The 18,959-nt window shown below is 40.0% G+C and overlaps 1 protein-coding gene across 1 annotated transcript in view; it reads left to right on the forward strand.

Annotated features, from left to right (window-relative positions):
* The window catches only part of paf1 (PAF1 homolog, Paf1/RNA polymerase II complex component), a 384,753-nt gene that overhangs the window by 46,848 nt on the left and 318,946 nt on the right, over positions 1–18,959 (forward strand). The window lies entirely within an intron of this gene.

The raw sequence follows: 18,959 nt of genomic DNA on the forward strand, positions 1-18,959 counted from the left end.
GCTCTGCTCTGAGCCGAGGAGAAAACATTTCTCGTATCCTACAGTTTTTATCCAATGAGGAGAGAGAACGGCATGCAGGGCTGTGTGCGCAGCCAAGGGACGCCGTGAATGTGGTGACGTAGGGACGAGGACTGTTATGGTGCGTTCAAGGCAACTCGTAACTCGTGTTTTTCCGACCTGTGAAGTTGTACCAGTTCGATCTGGTACGAGTTCACGGGTCGGAAGTTACGAGTGGCCGTTATAGTGCACTTTCACCGGTAAAACAGGTCGGAAAAACACGAGTGGGTTGCCTGGAACGCTACAAAATCGTAAGTTGTGACTTGAAGCTGTAATTTACGGTTTCAAAAGCCGGCCTGGAACGCAGCATTAGCCAAAACGACCGGATCGCTTACTTCTGCTTTAACTTGAAATAACTTGACTTGAGATAATGTGGCTGTCTGTAGCAAGGAACAGCAGATCTTTTGCATGACTTGCTTGAATAGAGAGTGAAGGGTATGGATGAACATTAATAATTAAATCATAAATGTAGCATCTATTGTATTGGAAGACATACAATTGTACTGTGTACCTAATAAAATGGCCACTACAACCTCTTTCTCATAACTTGTAGTTGCATCTTTGACCTGAGGCTGAAAGGGAGTGTAGCTGTCTCTGTGACTGACCAACAGAGATTTGTTTGCCAACACCATGTTGTGTCTTTTTGAGCACCAAACTACAGATAATTGTGGGGGCAGGGTGTTTGCAGATAAAAGGTAACATTTAATGGGATAGTGGCTGTGTGACTCAATATTTAACTGCCTTAGGGCAGGTCTGGTTCTTATCTCTGACCTCTTTTGTCTGGAATTTGCATGTTGTAGTGTCCCAACAACACTGTTATCTAGTGGACTGGATTACAGGTGCTTTATAGAAATGTTTGAATGATTATCTGTTTGTGTGTCAGCCACACAATAATGAACATTCTGTGTCTTACAAGGTGTCTACTTTCACTGAATTATAATTAAGCCAGAAGAGGAAATGGATTCAATCAAGGGGAGGAAACTTCAAGCTTGATTGGAATGTGTGTTCATTTACTACAGCTTAGATAAAGTTGCTGCATTGTGGTGTTTATTTGCCATATTATCATAATTTTCATCATCATTTTTACACTAGCAATACAGTAAATATTTATATGTCATGGTTTTATGGTGGTGTTACATTTTAGAGTTCCAATCTGATTACATCCATCAAACTTTGTGATACGCGAGTCCAAAACTCAATTTATCTGATAAAATTAAATTTGAATTCTGCACTTTAATTTCTGTACTGTATCTGCAAGCTTTTGATTTTCATGTGCTGTTGAATCCACCCTTCTATAACAAATTTGCACCACAGAAAATATGTGAGTTAAGCTGTTTTGCATGATGCATTATGGCTGAACACATCTCAAGTTTCTCTCCTCAGTTTCTGTTATGAAGCCAAACTCTGCATTACTGACGTTAGTGTGATAAGGGTATGGAAAAGGAGGTATAAACTAAATTAGATTCAAGAGGTAATCACTAATTTCTGAATTTTGCCTCTGATCTAACACCACCACAGTCTGTGGTGACAAACCAGAAATATCATGTTTCATTGGTCAACAGTTTCCACTGTTAAAAGTACATTGCCATTATACAGTGCAGTGCAGTGCGTAGGTTGTTAGCCAGGAGGCACTGACATCCTTATTAAAATGAAGCTTTAATTAATGATCCTGTCTGTTTATTACAAGCGTTGTGATGTGCAACCCCTGCATGTTTACACATTGTCAACATGACAATATACCCTGATGGCTATCTTTGATTATGATCTAGAAATCAAGACCCTGTTTGATTCATCAGGAAGCATAGGTTAAACTTAGAATCTGTCGCAGAACCCAATTCCCCCCACAGAAATACTGACAGAGTGCCTGAGGGTCTGGTCACTTTCATTATAATAGACAGCAGAGAAGATTTGGTTTCTGCTGCAGTAACCAGGCAGCTGCAGTCAGGAGCGCGGCTCTCTCACGCTCTTGCCCAGTAATTAGAGACAGGGAGGATGGAGGGAAGAGCTTGCATTTAACCTTCACATCCCCTTGTTTTATTAGAAGTGAATTTCCTTGTCCTATCTGGACAACTCACGCTTCTCAATTTCCCTAATGTGGTCACGGCCATCCCTATAAACATTAAGATGTATTTCTTATCATAGTTCATTTGTTATTTTTGCCATTCTGTAAATATGTCTGTGATATTTCAGTGGTTTGGATTTGTGCTTTTTCTGAAATAAGACTTATTCCACTTGTGCTTATCAAAAAGACTTGACTTTAGAATTCGAGTTAAGGATAATTAGTTTTGAGGTGTTTGCTCCTTATCCACAACTAATTTTGTATGCCCACTGGGATGCTTGGCTTATTGCCCTTCAGTGCGTGCACTGAGGGAATCCCAAATTCCTCTCGTAAAAGCACAGGAAGCTGTGACCTCTTTTGAAAGGCTATGAATCATCCTGTTATCTCCATCTCTTCAGCAGGGACTCTCATTCCAACGAATCACTGTCGCGTCAGGGCTCAGTAAATGAAGTGGGATGGCAGTAGTAATAACATTGCGATGGCATTCTTGGAATTCAGTTGGGGAATGAAATTTGCATGGCCTCAGATATGCAAACAACAAAGAGAAAGATGATATAGGAGGGGGTTTAAGTCATACAAAAGGTACAATGATAGAAAGATCTGTTCAGTAATACTCATTCAGCAGTGGATTCCCAGGCTGGGGTAATGAAGCACACACAGTCATTAGCATGCCCTATGTGTGTCTAGTCAAATTACCTCCTGGTCTTGCCTCTGCGTTTCAAAACAACCAGCCCTTCAAGTCAGCTGATTAAATGCAGCAAATCCCTGCTTTGGATGATATTTCTCTTAATTGGTGGTGAAACTTCAAGCCAAGTTCATGCTCAAAATATCATTCTTGGAATTCCCATTTAATATCCACTGCATTCAACATCACTGGGGATCTAATCTATGTGGAAACTTGTACAATTAAATGTTAAATTTGAAAGACAGTTGCAAATAAACAAGATAAACTGTTTTTTAGGGCAGTACAACAGCTCACTTACATTCATTTGAGTCAACATATCCACACTGCAGCTTCGTGCTGAGATTTGACTGTTTCACTTTGATCGGTTTTATCCTTTCTGGCATGCACATTAGGTCTGCATCTGTCCCCCACATTCCTCTAGATAAGATATGATTTAGACCACTGCATGTCTCTGAATTAGCAAACAGTTACTGGCAAAATGAATTGTCTTGGGCGTAGAAGAATGGGCTGCATGAGTTATCTTTTTTTTGCATTTCATCATAACGTTAATTCTGTGTGACGATGAATCAGATGAGTGAGACCTCACAAACATGGAAAATATTTGATTGATAAAATGAGGAATTCATGCTCTCCTTTCTAATCTGTGTGCCGGAACAGAATGAGTTTCAAAGGTCACTTCCCTGCCTCAGTCAGACATAATGGATATGTCACTTCTGTCTATGTTTGTTGTGGCTTGAGGTGCATCACGCCTCACATTAGCCCTGAATCATCTATCATGTAATTTTATTCTCAACCCTTTAAGTAAAGCAGTAGGGGCAACATATATTTGATAGTTTTAGTGTGAAATAGCACAGGTGATGGCAGAGTCACCTAAATAGCAATTTTACAGCCAGGAGAAAATTAATAGTGGTTGGGTTCTTCTTCTTTTTGGCTTGACTTACATAAACACAGAACAGGACATCCTTGTACAAGTCATGGTCAGAGGTATGTCACTATTAAAGCCTTTTACAGGTATAAATGGTCAAGGGAAGGACACTATAATTCACCGGCCATGTTCACATGTGGCATAATGCCAAATTGAATTCTTCAGGAATAATTAGGTTGAAGCTGGCCTCCTGCCACAACACTAAAATTGCATGTGCCCAATTACAATGTTATCCAAGCTGGATTTGATATGGCCTTTGCTGTAAGGAGATAGCTAATAGTGGCTGTTACAGATGAATTAGACAATCCATTGAGCAATGTTCTGTAAAATCACATCATGTGTGCTCGCCTCTCGAAGGAGACATGTTGGGTTACATTTTGGACTATTAATGACTGACATTTCTAAATGTCTCGTAAAATAGGGCACATTGCCTGTCCTAAAAAGGGGAGATGGGGCACCTGGTGGTCCAGCCAGAGCTGGCAAGGGGCCCAAGAGATGGAGAAAAGGCTAACCTTTTGAAATGAAATAAGATTAGGTCATTCATCCTTGTCTCAGCATTTCCATTGTGCCATTTTGTGCAGAGAAGAGATGAAATCAGAGCAATCTGATGGGCCTCTCCCACAATGCCTAAACTCTAAAACTGCATTTCATGATGCCCATCTAAAACATATAGCACCACACACGGGATATCAGATAGACTTGCAGCTCCTCACTGTGCGGTCGTCTGTTCTAGCATAATTTTTGGTCCTGTCATCTCCTGCAGTATAAGGTCAGTCCTTATCTCAGTTTGCATATTGATCCTGTGAAGTCATTGTGTGAAGAAAAAAATATCTAGGAGGCATTTCTGACTTTCATTTAAGTCCTCTGTCAGGATTATATAGTTATACACAGAATTTTGCATATCACATGCTTAACATTGCTATCTTGCTATCTGCTGGGTGAGAACTGTGGAAAGAGGTGTTGTCATCCCAGAAGTCATTGCATTCCTCAATGTAGGTCAGATTGCTCAGATTTCTTGAAGTGATAATTAATTCTCCATAAAGCTCAAAAATCCACCCTCAGTGCAGAACCACCAGAACCATTGTGTGTTCATTTTTGACTTAATATTCATGCTTCTGTTCTTTGATCAGCTTGCTGTCAGTGGGAAATAACTCATGATGGGAAGCTGCTAATCCCTCAGAATGAGTGTTTGTGGTGATTACTGCTTTCTACAAGTGAATATTCATAGTATTTAAATTTGTAGCTGCATTGTGATAAAAATGATTCACCTGACACTGCTGTACAACTAGGTTACCAATTTATGATTTGTTTGTTTTTTTTACTCCCAAATTGCAAATCCCACATGCTACAGTACTTGAACAATCATGCCAATGTGATCCTTTTTAGTCAAAGTTTGCAATTCACACTTGCCCACTTTCTGCTCATTAATAACACATTGCTGTTTATGGATATTGAGTTTGCAGAGTCTATTTGTATATCATCTGTTGCTAGCTGCTTTGTTGCATGTCATACATATTTATGAATTACTTTTATACATTGTGAAAAACATCTTACAAGTGATCAGCAATTTAGGTTTCATGCACCAAGGTAAAGTCCTGCATGAGAGTGAACCAAATATAGCGATGTTTTACATTACTTAAGGTATTAAAGGAAAATTCCAGGCAAATTCAACCTGGAATTATAGTTTCCTAATATTTTAGGTCTAACAGAAAGAATCTGAAGATTTTCTTTTTAATTGCTCCTATGCAGTTATGCAGTAATTCTGTCTGCCCCTGCAACGCCACGGCTGCATATAATGGGAGCAGACTGATCTTACGCTATTTTACATCCCACAATACCACTTTTTTTTTTCCACAGAAAAAAGGGATGAACATTTACATTTTTTTAATGGCCGATATCCGATGCTCGTTAACCGATTATTAACCGTTAAGATTAAAACGCTCATGGGGGCAATCGCCCAAGGTTTTCTTTTTTTGCCATTATAAAATACACACACATGCGCTGCAACAGCTGATCAGCGCCAGATCCACTGTGCTCTGTCTCAGATGGAAGTTAGACTTTCCAATGTTGAACTGTTTTTATACAAAGTGTAGTCAAACACCAGGCTGAAGAGAGAGGAACAGCAGAGGTCCTCTAACAGTTCCTCTATGGAATTGCAGGTGAACCGGCTGGAGACCGGTTTTAGCAGCGCTGTTGTTACAGATAATGCACATCTATGTCCCTGTGGGCTACATTTTTTGTCTGTAACAAAATCCAAGAAACACGCACATCCCCAAAAAAATGCATAACTGGCACATACTGTCAGGCCTCTTGTGTAACTTTTTGCTGCAAAATATGACTGAAGGCACATGGAAGTCTGCACGTGTTGACACGCCTCATTGAGTTAACGACATAAGGAGCTAATTTAAAAACATTAACTATCGGTAATAGTATTAATCAGTCGAAGTTCTACGGTTAAAGACCCCCTCCCATGAAAATCGTGTTTTTCGTGCTTTTCACATGTTCCTGTGGCATTTTTCTTGTGTTAGAGCACATATCAGCAGAAAAGGAAGTGCAAAATTGCATTTCTGAGTTTTTCTGCCTTCAAATTGCTGTGAACCAATGGCAGACGCAAACTGGCAGTTTCAGGGAGACTGGAGCTGACGTGTCACAGCTCCAGGGGAGGGCACTAGTGCTACAAGCTCCCGCCCCGCTCTGCATCTGGCTCAGAGGTGAAAGGCTTGGCAGCTCGGTGTAGCTGTCAAGGTATAACAGGTAGCTCACCTGGTAGAGCAGCTTGCACCGTGAGCAAGGACTATGTTCCAGTCTGGGATCGGTTCCCAGTGTGGAGTTTTACGCTAAACGCGCTGAATCTGTAATTGTACAATGTCCAGCTGTCAGCAAGCGGGGGGTGGGGTGCGAGGAGGTGGCTGGGCGGGTGCAGAGCAGCGCAGTCTCCGCCCACCCTCCAGAGGCGCATTGCTAATGAGCTGGTTTTAAAATGACCAAAAAGGGTCGCGGGAGGGGCACTTTAAACGGTTAATCATGTGCATCCCTAACAGATGTCAGATGGCTATTCAAACATAAATGAGGGGTTTGTTTACTTCAAGAAAGCCAACATGTTTGTAAACGGAGCTGTAATGACTTCACACGAGACTTTGACGAGAAATTGCAGGGTTTTTTTTGGCGTTTTTGCTTTATTTGATAGCACACAGTATAGATAGACAGGAAAGGTCTGCCCGACGTGGGATTCGAACCGGTGACGTTGAGGACTGTAGCCTCTACATGGGGCGGCCGCCTTAACCACTGCGCCACGCACCGCCCGAGAAATTGCGGTTTTGAGGGATGTAAACAGCCTGAACACAGGTATGATCGGGCCGCTCCCATTCATCGCTGCTGTGGCGATGCAGGGACAGACAGAACTACTGCAAAACAGGAGCAATTAAAAAGAAAATCTTCAGAATCCTTCTTTTAGACCTAAAATCTTAGGAAACTATAGCCCCAGGTTGAATTTTCCCAGAATTTTCCTTTAGGCAAGTACATTTCTGAAAACGTAAACTTGCAATTGAATTTTATTTTCTCAGTTGCATTGAAATGGTATTTTTTCTAAATACTTTTACAAAAAAATTCCAAACTACTGTTTTATTGCTTTCAAGATGTAAGTGAAAACCCAAAGAGAAAAAAACAGTGTTTGATTTCCAAACTTTGTACTTTGAGAAAACCCAAAACGGCTGCAGGGAATCAGAGCCCTGGTCTACAACGGTGAGTCAGAGGCATCAGAGCCTGCAGTCTTAGACCTCATGTCATTCCCATTTAATATTTTCATTAAAGTGATTACACACACAGAATCCTATATAAATCTCATGTCATTGTTGCAGCAAATTTAACTCTCTGCCCCAAGGAAATTAACGGCGTGATGTTAACCTTTGGTGTGATAAAGATAAACCCCTAACTTCTTTTAATGAGGACACCACCATCCTGAAACAGATCAGACTATTTTATCATGCTTCATTGATACTTAAATACTAAAACAATATTGCAGTTAGGGCTCTGTGGTGCTGATCCACCAGCTCCTCCTCTATTCTCTCTTTACTTTCATATCACAACCTACCGCTAATGCCCACGGCATGTTCTAGGCTGCAAGATCAAATGCTGTGGTCTCATTTTGGGACCAGTCGAGTCAGCAAGGAAGTTCTGAGACACTGTGAAGCCCTGTAATATGATCTTTATAATCGCCACTCTCCTCAGTGTTTGTATAATCACAGTAGCTCCCGGTCGCCTTGCTCTCCTCCTTTACTTGAGTGATATTGTGAGAGTGTGACTTAACTTGGCAGAAAAAAAATATTTGTTACTTATTGTCTTTGTGCTAGGGCTGACCCCAAAAAATCGAAGCTTTGTTCGTTGCCATGGTAATCGATCATGAAGTCCGTGATCGATTGTTTTTTTGTTTTTTTTCCTTTTTGACACCGGTGTTCATCGGCAATTGTTACATTGAAATGAGTAGGCTACTTGCCATCCTGGAAACCTGCCTGATTTTGGAGACATGCAGTGTTTGTTTGTCATTCATTCATTATTTCAGCTACGATCTACCTTCTTCATTCCATATAAGTAAAACATATTCACACATAAAAAATAGTATTTCTGATGCACACACAAATAGAATCACCCTCCTTTGCATTTGTGAATTTTTTTCTATTTGTGTGTGCATTGGAAATATGTTTATGAATCTTATTTTTTATGTGAATATATTTTACTTATATATATGGAATGAAACATTTGTGTCTGCATTGAAAATGTATTTGTGTTTTGAGTCACATACAATATACATCCCCAAATACATTTGTGAAGGAGGAAATGGAGGAAAAAAGTAGTATACTTATTGCATTCACTGGCATTTTTGCTCATTGATACTGATTAAATGTTCCCTCAGTGCAGAATCAAAGAAATAGTTACATTATTTCAAGAGGAGAAACATTATGGCCAAAGAACAATTGAGCAGTGTTGTTGCAAGGGTTGTAAATGAATTCACAGAGGCCATTCATTCTAGTTTTTACAAAAAAAAACAAAAAAAAACATTGAAGGAACATAATCAAAGAAAACGCCTTTGTACCTTTACCTTCAGAACATTTTGTAACTCTTATAAATTCTTCATGAATGCCGGAAGCTCATTACTGTGGATGCCAACTCAAATCCATTGTCAAATCCATTTCACGTTAATTGCTGTTAAATTATTATCAGTGTTGATATTGGCAATCAAAATTATGAATACCTACCATCCACACAGTCTAAATCCCATGTGGAAAGCCAGCTGACATGGGGTAACTGATTTAGATAAATGTACCATTAGGAATTCTGCTTTCAGTTGTCTAGGATGCAACCACAGCAGAAATTAAATAACAAACTCAAATGTGTCTATTAATAACAAGTGTGTTGTATTACCAACCATCCAATTACTATTTCAAATCCTGTCCAGTACAGTACCTAGCAAAGCTTTACATCACAGGTTGGTTGAGGTTCTGGTTAAAACCAGTGTAGACTGGACAGTAAAATAACCATTTTCTGTCAAGTCTCTCATTACTACATCAACCTCTAAAACCTGCTAAAGATACACAACCAAAGGAAGAATGATAGCTTTTGGTAGCAGCATCTGCAGAGCCTGATAAGCCTGGTCTAGGTGGCGTTAGTGAATCAAGACCCTTGATTATCTCCATAAGCCCCGTTGCAGTGGCTGGTTCCTAGATGTGGGTCTGGATAAGCCCTGGCCCACACATCACTTACAGCTTTCAGGAAAGGATAACCAAGAGGATAAAGAAAGAAAATCAGTTATGATACATGTTCTACGGGTCACCACACCTTGACAGTGAGACCACACACACCACTTTTTTTTATAGCTTCTTTCTGCTTTGTATGCTGCTTTAAATGTGGCATGCAGTTGAAGTCTCTCAGGTCTGTGGCTGCTACATGCCCAGCAGGTGCACTGATAGGACATTGTAATACAGGATTTTCTGGGACCTCAAATGTTAGTTTGTTGACAACACGATACAGGGTTATGAGAGAGGGTACAGCCTAGGGCTCAAATATGAATAACAGGCTTCTGATAGTGGATAAGTCAGGAGTAAGGAAACTTTGAAAGCCTTGAAATGGACCCATGGCTTTCGTTATAGGTCATTTTTTCATAGCAAAGTAAAAATTGTTTTGTAGTTTCTACCTAAACTTCAATTTATACATTTAAATATTGAAAACTCTTTGCATGTTTTAGTGGTATATTATTTTCTATTTCAGGAAATGCTATGTTTTTGCCACCCAAAGAAGTCATAGAGAAGGTAAGGGTCTATAGGCAGTATAAAGTAAAGGGCTTTGAAAATGGAAATGTTTACAGGTTATAACCATGACCCCGGTTAAGGTTCAGCTTCTAGCAAAGGACTGTGGTTTGCTTGAATATAGGAATGCAATCAGGCCTTGTCTACATCATAAGTTTAGCCCATGATATTTGACCAGAATTAACTGGCTTCTGAAAATGTGGAATAATATCTGACATGTAAAAAAACAATTAAAACTGTAGGTGTTGCGTCATTGAGGTAGATGTACTGAACATGTCCTTGCTACACGTTTGTGTGTGTTTTTACAGGACTCGAACACTGACAACCTAAAACTTTGTTTGCAACTTTAATCACCCATTATTAAAAAGCCATAATTTATTCAAGATGAACCAGAGGCAAAATAATCATTGTGTATGAGAACAACAGCACTGCAACTGAAGTCTTATATTACTGTGGCTTACAGGATGCAACTGACATTTGAAAAGGTTGAGCAGGGGCGGTGCGTGGCGCAGTGGTTAAAGCGGGCGCCCCATGTAGAGGCTACAGTCCTCAACGCAGGCGTCCCCGGTTCGAATCCTGCGTCGGGCAGACCCTTCCTGCATGTCATTCCCCCTCTCTCTGCCTCCCCCTTCCTGTCTATCTCTACTATGTGCTATCAAATAATGGCAAAAAAGCCTAAAAATATACTTAAAAAAAAGAAAAGAAAAGATTGAGCAGCTGCATACGACACTGTACAAGAACAGGTTTCCTGAAAGTCAAATACAGGCTTTTCTTTAAATGCAAAAAAAAAGAAAAACATAAATCATTCCTCCATTTTTTTTTTTTTTTTTTTTTAAGTTCATTTTTTGGGCTTTTTCACCTTTTTAATGGACACAGTAGAGAGAGAGAGACAAGAAATGGAGAGGCACATAGAGGGGAAATGACATGCAGGAAAGGGTCGCTCGATGCGGGATTTGAAAGGGGCCGCCTGCAGCGACGACTGTAGCTTCAATACATGGGGCACCTGTTCAACCTACTGAGCTAAACGATGCCACATTCCTCCATTATTGTCTGTGTGTTGTTTCCAGTTCCAGTTTTATCTTCTGTCTGTATTCAGGCATTGCTTGGAAGTATGTGTGAGAGATGAAAATGTTTCTATCTAGAAAAAAGAAAATAAGTCTGAGACATCAGTGGAAATTGGAAAACAGAGCAGCTCTGCTCCATATTGCAACTATATAAGCCATAAACACTTATGTAAGGTTAAGCGTTAACTGTTCATATTGCTGCTATGAATTCTATTTTCCTTTCATATAGGCACATCATTATCATTATTATCATTTTAAGAAAATAGGAATAAACTTGCATTGTTGTTGCTCCATTTAGTGTTGGCAAAGAGGTGAATAACGTCACTATTACCTGTCACCAACTGCTACATTTACAGCGATCAAAAAGTGCTTGTTGTGTATTGTTTGCTCGCAGTGCAAGTTCTCCAATAGAATAATGCTGAAAAATGACTGCGTGCGACAGCGTTTGTGCGCAGAGAAGATGGTGTGTGCATATAATGGGAAGCTAAATCATGGTGCCTTGTCTTCATCAGTGCTTTGTGAATTACCTCGCCGTATGGTTGTTTTGAGCAGGTTTTCCACTGTCCAGAGAGATTCTCCTGCTGCACAGTGTCTGATGTGCAGTCTCTTGTTTCTATAAGAGCTCCTATTGGAGATGTGATTAAACATTTGGCACATTTGTTTTTTTTCCCCCCCTATCTGAGGTGTGCTTTGTTGACTAAAGGACTTGAGCATCTGCTCTAAGAAAGAACAGAGGCTGACTCTAAAAGACTTCACAGTTGTTATTCGTGTTTCATCACAAAGGCATAAATGAATATTCATCTGCATATTTTTACAGTTATTAATAAATTACAGCAACATTCACCATTTCAGTAATTAGGCTGATGTTGAACATCATTTTTCTGCATCTTTAGTCTTGTTTCTGTTAATGAGTATATGGGTTTAATGATATCTTCATCAATGCTGTCACAGATGACCATTTGTTTTGTGTTCCTTGGTTGAATAAGATAATCATATCAACAGTGCCACAATATTATGGTGCATGTTTGAGCGTTTCCACCAAACAAGTGTAAACTAATTACAGCCATGGCATGTATACTGTATTTAATAATTGCAAGGTCACTCTGTGGTTAATAACAATATATAGTTGAACATTCAATGCATCCGCTGTGACACCCATTGGGGGAGAATTGCCAGGTTTGTGTTACCTGGTCTCACAGAAACTGGTCGTTGTCACTTTTTGTTGCACCTATTTCCTTTGTTCAGGAAATGAGGTTTGTCATGGTGAAGCTGTAATGAGCTCTTGTTAAAATGACACAGAAAGGCTGCGCGACTCACAGCAGAAATTCAATTCTTTCAGCAGGCTGATATGGCTGCAGTGAGAGCAATGGCACTCGGTGGATGGCCACAAAAGTTATAGCCATTACTCCAGAACATGGCACAGTGTGTATCTATTTATCTGCTACATAAAAACTTAACTCTGTGTCTAACGTAGTGTTTTCATTTCAAACTCCTCAAATGTTACCAAACATGGTCAGAGAGTATTGGCTCCTTGTGATAATTAATGTTTGTTTCCTGTAAAAAGAGAATTAGAGTAGCACTGACGATGGATACTCTGATCAGCTGTCATAAGTGGTTTCTTTTCAATGTGATTGATAGATGAGGATCAATATCTCTTATTGCAGGTTGATAGTCTGATGCCTCCCCCCTTGTTCACTGCACCAACATGCAACAGGCGACCTTGACAAAAACATGCTGGGTGTGTAGAACTTTTACAAAGTGTGTGAGGCTGAGGAAAATGAAACACTTTTTACAATCAGGCCTGATCAGGAAAATATTAAATGAGCCCATTTTGCCATGCTTGGTAAACATGTAAATGTAATTTCTTGTAAACTTGAGCTTTTCAGAGCACCTTTACTATGAAGAAATTGATTTTGACCCTGGTGATTCAGTGGGTGAATCGGGAAGCCTCTGTAAGGAGTCCTGTTGCAGATCTGATGAAACCAGAGATGGGAGTGAAGGGAGGGGGTGGGACGAGGTTCTTTGATCTCCATCTACTTGAATGAGCACTGGCATAAATTGCAGCATCCACTATCAGCAGTGAAAATCAAATGAGATCTACAAAGCCTGGGCCTTGTTCAGCTGATGTGCTCTAACTATTGGCAGGGTCCAGTGAGATATCATTTACATCGTTGTAGTTGGAAGACACAGATAAGACTGACAGATAGGCTGCAGGAATGAGATAGCTGATTGTGTATGCTCTTCTGATACTTGGTCTTTTTATTTAGTCTTTTCCAACACTCTGCATGGCGACAGTGGGATGTGTGTGTGTGTGTGTGATCCTTTTATTTAGTCTTTTCCAACACTCTGCATGGCGTGTGTGTGTGTGTGTGTGTGTGTGTGTGTGTGTGTGTGTGCGTGTGTGTGTGTGTGTGTGTGTGTGTGTGTGTGTGTGTGTGTGTGTGTGTGTGTGTGTGTGTGTGTGTGTACATTTTAAAGGAAGATAATGGTAGATAACAAACAACTTCAGACTGTGTCGTTTATGGGTCAGCAAATTTGGCAGTAAGTTTAACGACATCCCTGTCAAACTAACCCCATAAAACACCACTGTATACTTTAAAGATCGCTGGCTGACACACACTAGCCTGGAGCATATGTACACAGCCACAGATGTATTATTTTCAGAGCAAAGAATGATTTTCCTGTGAGAAATCCACAATGTGGGCTGCCAAGAGAACATTTTTTTATTTTATTATTTCTTTTATAAAAGATGCAGCACAATCAATCTCAGCCATCGCCTTTCCTTGATGATGAGATCACAATCCGTCTCACTGAAATTTGGTTTGGGATTTTCCGCCTACCCATGTATATTCTGCACATCAATAAGACAATGTTGCAAGCTCCAAGTATTTATTCAGTGAAAACTTTATGATTGTGAGGGAGTAATGCTCCATCGTGTAGAAAAATGTCTTTGCAGATATCTTGAGCATTCAAGGAATCTTTTTGAAGATGAAAATGGCGGCATGTGTATTGTTCTTTGAGTTCTCTTTTTGAGGAGGCATGAATACAACAGGGTCACGAAACACAACTCAGTTGTGAGCGAATGCTTGATCTAGATAGCAATAAGAATCCCTACCTAGGAAATACAGTATATCAGGGTTGAATTGTTTTTAATCTGCCCCTGTGGGGTTTAACAAGTTATAGCTTTTTAATTGCACCCTAATTACTGCTAACTAGTTGTTCGTGCAAGATTTAGCATCACTTTGCCTTCGCAACAGCACAGTTAAGATTTATCAGTGTTAGCAGGCCCTCGATGTAGCTGAACAACATTTCAGCAACAAATGAACGACGTCTGTGTTCAGCTGGTTGTGGAAACAGTTTCACACTGTCTGGTCCTGCATTGAAATTCTAGTCCTGTAAAAGACACAGGCATGGAGTGGAAAGATAACAAGCTCACTCCTAATCTCCCTAAATGTGTTTGAGGCAGGTGTTTCCTGTAAAATGAGGACAACACACCAAGATCAAAGCACATTGCTTCATAAATTCTGTCGTGTCATTTCTGCTTTCGGAGTGAAATGACCTAAAAGCCATTTGCTGTTTGGAACTGTTAAAAGAATAAAAGTATAGATGTTTGTATCTTCAGATTTGATACTAGAGTCAGTATCTGATGCTTACAAGACATCGGGTTTCATAAAGGTTTGACTTGATGGGATGTCTGCACTGAGCACTGAATACATGATGCAGTTAATGGATAATAATATGGAAACATTTAGAGGTGGAACAACAAAAGTTACTCTCAAGAAGTTATCCCTGCCGTAAGAAAGGTCAGCAGAGGAATAAATGTGATGTTAACAGAAGTGGCTCTACATCGTCTCATTCTGAAGATACAGGGCCACCATGGAAACAAAATTGAGTGCTGTTTTCAGTGGGTGACACCTTATCTGCAGTAACAGCAGATCTTCTATTTTGGGATAAGGGAGAGCTGCGTTTGCACAGGTTTTCCTCTCCTTGCTGTTCACTATGAGGCATATAAGAATGTCTTTCCTGTCTGGACTGGAACTAACATCTGTGATTAAAAAATGAAATAAAAGGCAGGATATTCTTCTGACCCACTTAAAGGGATAGTTCAACATTTTGGCAAATTGGCCCATTGCCATAATCGCTATAGTCATAGTAGTAGGTTCGTTACCTTTATTTGTCGGTGTAAGCGATTTTTAGAACGGCAGAGCGAAGCAGCAGGCTGCTCAGAGCTATGCTATGGAGGCTAAGGGAATTTCTTGGTTTCCCTCATCAAACTCATCAAATACACAACCCAACAACTCCAAAACGCTGTCGTGGACAAGTTGTGACCTGCACATTCACCACGCTATGAGATAATAACGGAACGTTACGAGACGGAGCCGTTTAAGAGGTAAATTCATGCAAAACCGCTGATGCACGTTGCGTTCAGGGACAGTTTTTCAGCAAGCAGACTCTGTATTTACCCTGTATTTACCTCGAAAACGGCTCAGTTTCGTAAATGCCAAAATGTTGAACTATCCCTTTAAGATCTTCATTGATCTCACAGTGAATCCAGTTCATTTTGGAGACTACCCTAGATTCTCAGGGGGATAACTGGTGTTTTTCTGGCACTTGAGGATTGAACTTTGATGTGTTGATGTTATAACAGAAGAATTCAAAGACTGAACTCTTAACTGAAAAATTGCTTTCTTACATTGAGCCTGTAAAAGTAAAAGTTAACCTTTGTTTTTTAGTTGTTGTTTTTTTATCTCAGAAAGCAAATATCAGACAATGACTTTGATTCAAAACAGTCCGACACTGTCTCATGGATATGCAACACTGCGCCTTTCACACACTGCCACTGTAATGAGAAATAGATTTGATTTCACATGGCAAAAATTACTCTGGTGTCGAGAGGAAATGCACGCACAACATGCTGATTTTTCCCCAACAAACAAAATTAAATCAGCTCCTCTTTGCATTACACAATTGGTATCCAGAAAGTAAACAGTCTCGTTCTTTTGTTTTAGAGAGACAGCAATGCATTGATGGTGATGGTTTTAAAATTCAGGTCATGTCCCAGCAGACAGCGTCTGAAATGGGTGACCATATGATCCTGTCTGCACTGATTACCTGCAGCACTGTTAAGTGATTACTCTGGCTAATAAGTTGTGTAAAGAGAAGAGTGTCGTATCTGCAGTGGAGTCGTCTCTATTCCTCCTGACAGACATATCAACACAGCTGTCGGTTTTTACAGCTCTTGTTGCTGGTATCACTGCCTATTTGTGCCTTGTTTATGAAGCTGTAAACTGACAGGAGGCAAGAGGTGTGTATCTGCCTCTGTCATTTTGTCTGTGTGCGTGTGCATGTACATCTATGTGTGTATCCATGTGTTTGCAGAATTGGGTATTGGTCTTACAATAAGTTTTGGCTATAAAGAGGCCTGCTGTCACACTTGTCTTGTCAAGATTGTCTTGACCTAGTCCCATAACAGTGTTAACCCTATCTATAGAAATTTCCAGAATCAAAGTAATAGCAATGTTGTCAAGGGAAATTCATCCTTAGCTTTGTACCACACAATAAGTGTGAAATTATTACACAAATTTGACTGAATATACATGTTGGAAGGCTGAGGAAGTCTGTAACCAAAGAAACAAGTTACAGTTACACATCAGCCATGACAATTTTAGATGCATCATTGTTGCCACGGAAGAGTGGCACTCTTGTAATCCTGTGAATTTTTTCATCTGCTTAGGGTGCATTCACACTAGGGCCAGTTGTTCCGTACTGTTGTTTACATGCAGTTGCAGAAACGTGGTGGAGAACGAACCCGAAGCGCGTTACGTGCTTGTGCGCATTCGTGACCATGCTCAAGCACACCTCTCCCAACCGTACCGGGCCAGAGAAGTGTACCGTACTCAAGGACGGTACACTTGCACTCACACTAGCAATAGAATCCGGACTTTAGGGGGCAAACGTGCTTGGGCACAGTTCGATTGCCAAGTGTGAGTGCGCCCTTAATCTTATGTCCCAAATTTTGATTCACTTTACAGTTCTGAAAGGACCCAGGCAAAACATACATTAAAAAAATCTGGGTCCATCGGGATCAGTATGCTATTGCTTTTCCCGACAGAATATGAATTTTTCGCAAGGAAATTTTCCCATAGAGAATAATGAATATTTTCTGACTTTTCTAAAGGTCTACTGCTCTGGCATACTTTTACCTCGAGACTTAATTTAAATTTTAAAATATAGACACAAGTCTCTTCTATTTTTGTAGTATTCGGCTAGAATACTACAGGTACCTGAAACTTCTCTCTGAAACTTTGCACCATGGTCACCAATTAAGCTCTACACGCATGATTTTCCCTACAAATGTAGTTGATGCTCAAAAAATCAGAGAGAGAATTTTGACCATGAGCCTCTAACTGCTACTCGGTATTGGCTGATACCCACAGCACGAGTGTCAGAATTAGTATCGGGAGAGAAGGAATGGTAGTGGAAATCTCAAGTAAGTTCTCACTGAAAGATGACTGTGCATCCATCTGATGAGCTCTGTCTTGACCTCAAGGTTCGTGCGAGCAATTTCTGTGTTGATGCAGATCCTGTGGCACTCTCAAAATTTCCACTTGTCTACTTTATATTACATTACTTTTTAATATGCATTATATTTGTGTCATCATATTAACATGATGTTGTTTGTTTTTTAATGTCATGTTTGTCAATTCCAATATTGGTGACACCCCCACTTTGAAGAATATCATGGAAGAAAAGTATAAGATTGCTAAACTAATGGACGGGCCTTGGTGGTTGTCGTGTAACAGAAGTTGTATGCATAGCATTGATAGGGCAATTTTTTTCAAGAACTGTTACAAATATTTATAATTCAATTCACACAAAACACAAAGTGCTGGTGGAGGTAAAGTAAATAATCCAATCACTGCTCACTCCGATCTCAGCTGGAACCTTTTCAGGTGTTGAATAACTTTCCATTTTATAATCAGCCATTAAATAAGGAACAAAAGCTGCAATGGTGCTGAGGAAATGTGGCTGCATAAATTAAACAAAATCGAGTTGTAATAAACCTTTGACTTCCAGTATTTGTGATTATGTGTGTATGTGTGTGAGCTAATTTGCTCCGCCAAAACATTTCTGCCATTTCTCATCACTTTTCTCACTGCAGTTAGTTATTATCCTAAAATGTACGCAGGCAACAACAAATAGGAATGATTGCTACTTTGTTTTGTTCCAGTGATGGACAAGTTAGTAATTTTGACCTTAACACGACCCATTGTGCTAAGAGGGGAGCTGTTCTGTGAACTGAAAAGATGCTGGCAAAGTCTCAAAAATTGTAAATATTATAAACTGACTTCTGAAATGGCAGTGTGTGTGCTAATTAATCTTGAGGATGTTGATGTCTGTCTATTACCTTTTCACTCACACAAGAGCATCTTATAGTGCATCAAAGGAAAGTCGTTCAAAGGCTTTCAAGATGTCGTAAACAAATGACACATTAAAGTGAGTTTGCTGATTCCTAGTGTTTGAACCATGTTTTAAATTTTCATTTCTATCAAAGATTCACAATTTCTATTTCAATTCACGTGTCCTGGCACTCCATTGTGCTCCGTTCCATTAAAATGCACATATAAACAGAGCGTTTGCTTTTAGATGGAATTAAAGCTGCGGCTTGATTTGATAAATGCATGTGTGGAGCGTAAAGTATCTGAATCTCCTCATCTATGGGAAATATCCAAAGTGGGTGAACTGAGGTGACAGCTTAGCCAGCTTGTTTACCAGACAGATGGAAATGCTGTTTTCTATTTATGCTGGGCATGACACACCAACCCCCTGAAGCAACTCAGAGTGGGAGAGGGAGGGGGCAGAGGAAACG

This window comes from Trachurus japonicus, chromosome 13 (assembly GCF_045865225.1).
Source record: "Trachurus japonicus isolate A0001 chromosome 13, Traja_1.0".
NCBI classification, from domain to species: domain Eukaryota; kingdom Metazoa; phylum Chordata; class Actinopteri; order Carangiformes; family Carangidae; genus Trachurus; species Trachurus japonicus.